This window comes from Crinia signifera, chromosome 5, assembly GCF_055691185.1.
Source record: "Crinia signifera chromosome 5, ASM5569118v1, whole genome shotgun sequence".
In the NCBI taxonomy this organism is placed as follows: domain Eukaryota; kingdom Metazoa; phylum Chordata; class Amphibia; order Anura; family Myobatrachidae; genus Crinia; species Crinia signifera.
The window spans coordinates 257,268,469-257,274,468 of NC_139221.1; positions in this window are offsets into that span (position 1 = coordinate 257,268,469).

Here is a 6,000-nt window from a genome sequence, read left to right on the forward strand (position 1 = left end):
CTTTTAAGCTTAAGAAGAAACAGAGCACATATATGAAAAACCAAATCAGAAGTGGACCCTGTTTTTAATCATTTCTGCCTGAGATATGTGCTTCAATCTGCCTGTGCAGTGATAGCGCAGAAGGCATTGTACCCTTCCCAATATGGGGAAGAGCCTCACACCTCCCCCATGAGTTTTAAGGCCCCATATGGATCTAAAGGTCTTCTGGCTCCCCTTCTAGGAAAATTAGGGGAGATATCAATAATCTCTGCCCTCCCAAGCTATAATGGAGTGAATGTTTTCAGCCCGTCTTCAACAAAAAGGCTCAGATGGGCAACTTGCTACCCCAAGTCAGACAAAGTTTTGTCGGGGAACTTTTTCTTCTTCAGTTTCCCATATTTTAGGCCCCAATCTTTTGGCCATGTATACAAATAATTGTCCCTGGAGCATATATCCAGGGAAGGAAAAAGAGTGCTGTATGAAAAGAAAGATACACCGTACCACAATGCATCAGGAACACCGGATCAGGCCGCACCAAGGACACATTGTGCTTCGGACTTTAAGCAGCCCATTCTTTGGCCAGAGGAATGGATAATGGCCCATCATCTACAAGGGATACTATTTAGTACCACATGGTACATGAACATCTATACCTCATCTTTTACACTATTGGTTGACATTTGTTTTTAATGTCCTTTTCTGGTATGATAAAAACATGACCAGTATTTTGTAACAGAAGTCTAAAAGTCACATGTACACTGTTCCGTCTGCAAGTTGTTATGTAGTGTCCTAGATTAAGGATCTTAAGGAATTAATCACAACAGAAAATTTTACAGTAATACTTCAAGTCAACAACCACTCTCATTGGATCTTGAACTCAATATTATGTCATTTTATGGCCTTAATGTCTCCTGATTTTGAAATCTCAATTTAACAGGGCTGCTTAATGTTGCTTCATCTGATGTGCCATTAAATTGTAAAACAGAGACAGGTTTTTATATTTCCATCCAAAGGATTACAGCCACAAATGCTGAGTAACTGATATTGTGGCTCCTGGTTCTAACCAGTTTATTATAATTTAGTATATTATCGTCTGTTTTTTAATATATATATATATATATAATATATATATATATATATATACGCACAGCAAGTGTGGCACTCAGGAGAATTTATTAAATAATCAAGGAGACCCTGATGACACACAGTACTACATCCTGACGAAATGACTGTTAAGAAATGAAACGTTGATGGTAAACAGTGTCTCTGTGATTATTTACTAAGTTGTCCTGAATGCCACACTTGCTGTGCTGCATATTTCTCCTACATTTGGATGTGAGGGCACAACACCCAGTTATTGGACTTACACAGTGCCAGGTCAAATTGCTTTATATATATATATATATTTAACCCCAAAACAAGTGATTTCCTATCCCTGCCCAGGGTATTAGAAGAAACATTTAGGGATACTGGGCATTCCATTCCATTATTACTACTATTATTATTTCATGAATCTTGACACCTGGAAACATCAGCTGTGAAAGGATAAGGCTCTTTAAAATATTTTTGTGCACCAGCAAAAAAAATTCGTCACCGCTTTCTAGAGTGCGAATTTCCTGCAGAAGCACAGAAAATGAAACAGACGTAGAAGATGGATATTTAGGCACAGGATCCACAATGTACAATATACTTTCTATCTTTAGATTAAGCCATAAGTAAATAGGACCTGTGACAGCAAACCTTAAACCTTGCAATAGCGGATGTGTGACCCTTGCATGATAAAGTTGACATATGTAATCTTAACACTCTATTAAAGAAATGAAGACACGGAGACATGGTTTGGCAGAAATTTGTTAGCTGAAATTTATTGAAGAAATAATTTTTTAAACTAATTTTTGTTTTGTTTTATTTTATTTTTATTTTTTATTTTATTTTATTTTAAATGGTGGCCAAGAAAGAACGGCTATTATTAATCTCCACCCCCAAACCAACATACGTAATTTGGCCTAATAAAGGAAACGGTCTCCACTCAACCCACACATTGGCTGCCCACCCAGCCGGGTGGGCTTGCTATCCCCGGTCGGGTAATCTAGCAAAGGCCTAAGCCAATGAGGGGCAAGCGCACCGAAAGATACCAAATACGCCATAAACTTCAAACAACAAACGCCTAAAAAACTCATAACTTGCCGTTCTTTCCCGCCTAACAGCTAATGCGATTAAAGAACACCCCACTATCCTAACCCCTAAATAAAAGAGGGACGGGAGGGTGGGGAATTTTTCAGGAGAAGAGGGAGACTCCTCCCCTCTCCTGATGTATTATCCCTTTGCTAACAAACTAAGAGCCACAGCCATAGGCTATCCATGTCACATGCTAATCCTGGCCACACCCAGCTATTCAGTTTAAGTCACTCCATGTCTATCCTAGCCACTGCGTTGTTTTAAACCTTGCAATAGCGGATGTGTGACCCTTGCATGATAAAGTTGACATATGTAATCTTAACACTATATTAAAGAAATGAAGACACGGAGACATGGTTTGGCAGAAATTTGTTAGCTGAAATTTATTGAAGAAATAATTTTTTAAACTAATTTTTATTTTGTTTTGTTTTATTTTATTTTTTATTTTATTTTAAATTGTGGCCAAGAAAGAACGGCTATTATTAATCTCCACCCCCAAACCAACATACGTAATTTGGCCTAACAAAGGAAACGGTCTCCACTCAACCCACACATTGGCTGCCCACCCAGCCGGGTGGGCTTGCTATCCCCGGTCGGGTAATCTAGCAAAGGCCTAAGCCAATGAGGGGCAAGCGCACCGAAAGATACCAAATACGCCATAAACTTCAAACAACAAACGCCTAAAAAACTCATAACTTGCCATTCTTTCCCGCCAAAGCGGGGGCACCGGTCCCGGGGACCCCGCCCCGCCACCAAACTAAGCTACTGAGTCTAAAACCATCAGGATATCCTCAATGAACATAACCAGACCCTCCTCAACCAAGTGAACTCCGTCGGGCCTGTAGAGCTGGTGGTACCGAAACCTAATACGCTCGTGTGGGACAATGGCACCACCTGCCCCCAGCACCCATCTCGCTACTGCGGAGTTCAGTTTCTTTCTCGACTCGTCAATGGCCTTGCAATCCCTGGCACCCCTCCAACACAACCTAGGGATCACAAATGACCAAATTATTAAGCATGAGGGCCATGCATCTTTTATAGCAGCCAGGTCACACAACATCAATGCTCTCAGCTCCAACTGGGACATTTTCCCAAGATCGTTTCCACCCAGATGGATCACCAGTATTTCAGGCAACCCAAACAGTCTCACCTTCATCCGAAGGAAGGCCCTTAGCTCGCGCCAGGACATTCCTCTTACTCCTAACCACCTTATCATGTTGGAGCACAGAAAGATGGGCCCACTGCCCGTTGCCACGAGTCTGGCCGCCCAATATACGAAGGAGTGGCCCACTATCCATACTTTGAGACGGTCGTAGCCCAAACCTATAGGGGAAAATTATTTAAGAGGGGATTAGAGAATGTTTTGTTTAATTTAATTAGGTTTACTCTACGCACAGGTACATTTTAGGAGGGTCTGCCAAAAGAAAAATAATTTGGATTGGTGCACAAATTTGGTGCGATAGAACCACTTCAATCACAATTGAAGTCACTCCTGGAGACGGAAGGTATGAGACAAACATCGGTAGGTAAGGGTAGTGGATAGGTAAAGGAAAACAGGGGATTACTCGGCCGGAGAAAAAACGTCAAGACCTGCTGAGGGACTCTTAATTGGTGCCGAATTAGCCGAATTGAAATAAGTCGAATTTAGTCCGTCAGGTCAGGTAAAAAAGCGTGAAAACTCCGGACGCTGGCCCAACAACAGAGCGTAGCTAATCCCCGAGTAGGTAACTGTGGGGTAGGGGTAACACAGGAGTACAACCACTCAGCTTTCACTGCACACGCACAGACATTAGATCATGAGGTTAGGGCGGATGTATTTCTTGTAGGTCGCGGAGCGCCAACGCCCTAGCTTCTTAATATCCTTAACTGACCAGCCAGAGCCCGCAGCTGTAGTTGCGGCGCCGATTCTAAAGGAGTGAGTACCAAACTCCCCGGGACACAAGCCCAGCTTTGCCAGGCATTTGCGCATCATCCAACTAAACTGATATCTCGTGAGAGGAGAGCCGTCATAGTGCACCAGCCAAGATTCGCCTATGCTGGGCCTCACCAGGGCATAATGCTTAGCTAGCGAACGGGGCATGCTGAGGCCGATACTACCGCGCCCAACTGCACCCACACCCCTTTAGCTGCCTGGTCAGTTTTCGACTTTCTAACCCTACACCAAAGCATCTCTTGTTCTATGCGTATATCTGAAACTTGCAGCGAAGCTACTTTATTTTTAGACGGGGAAACTAACTCTAATACACGGAAAGCTCTGTGGAACGCCATTGAAAAGGCTAGTGTGAATAACAATGTCTCAAATGCGGACTCCGCGAACACTTTAACTTTGCTCAAAAGAGATAACAACAGCGAGAAATGGATGGGGCGCCGATAATCAGGAGCAGCTGGCGCCAGACGCGTCCAGCCCTTCATGGCCCTACGTATTAGGAAGCATTTAGTAAAGTCCTCTACGCCTTTCAGCTGTGCAAAGAAGGATATCCCTGCCAGATAGCGCGCTGCCACCGCCCTCGATTTGCCTGCATTGTAAAGCTGCCATACAAAAGAAAGCAGCAGCCTTTGACCACGCCTACCTTGCTGCCCAGCGCTTCCAGAAAAAGCTTCCCATTCCGACCACGCTTGCTGATACGTTCTGAGGGTAGCAGGCGCCACGGATAGCTCAGCTAGCCCCTCCAATCCGGCCTGATGACCTGCCAAACATAAAGTGGGCACGAGACCCCGACAGCGTCAGCATCTGGAGCCAGCTCCCTAAAACGGTCCCATTGAAAGCGCGATAATGCATCAGCTACCTCATTTTGCGTTCCTGGTACATGCTTGGCTTTAAACAAAATGTTGTAGCGGAGACATTGTAGAAAAAGCTGCGCAAGGACTCTCAAGACCAGCAAGGATTTGGCTTTCTGATTATTAATTGCATGTACAGTGCTGAAATTGTCCGACCAGAAGAGTACGCTGTGGTTTGCTAAGCGCCTGCCCCATATCTCCATAGCTACCATGATCGGAAATAGCTCGAGCAGCAACATGTCCTTTGTAAGCCCCTCAGCAAACCACGTCGCCGGCCAGCCCTGCGCGCACCAGCTGCCCTCCAGAAAACACCCAAATCCGGTGGACCCCGCAGTGTCAGTGTAAAGCTGCAACCTGGAGTTGTCAAGAACCGGGGTAAGCCAAATACGAATGCCATTAAACTCCTCAAGGAAAACTGACCAGACCCGAAGGTCACGTCTGATTTCGGCTGATAAACGCACAAAATGGTGCGCTCGTGATACCCCGGTGGTTGCCCTCTCCAGCTTGCGGCAGAACAAGCGGCCCATTGGGATGACTCTACACGCAAAGTTAAGCTGACCCAGCAGGGACTGTGTCTGGCGCAAAGTGATCTTCAGAAAGGTAAAATGACTCCGCGCTAACCTAATTTTTTCAGCTGCTCCTATAGATTAATTGAATAGTAAATTGGAAAAAGAAGCGCTCATAAAGTGGAATGGATAAGTGAAAAAAGTATAGGATAATTCAGTTATTATTTAAAGTAATATTGGGGTGCTGAATATTTAAAATAAATGTGAGTGGTACCTGTAATGAAAAAAAAAAAGGGGGGGGGAGGCGGTTAGTTGCAATGTTTACACCCTTTTGGGGAATTTTTGCGTTTTTTGTTGGTATTTTACGTTTTTGTTAAAAGATGGGAAATACTCCGTGCGGCACTGTTCCTAACTATCCCTGGGTACCTTCGCTCCGTGTTGTTAGCGTCTGCGGGAGATGGAGTTGAGATGGTTTGCAGGAGTCAAGCTAGCCACGCGTCCTGTCTAGGTATCCCTACACACTTGTCCTCAGCAATCTCATACAGCTGAGAGTTAAGGA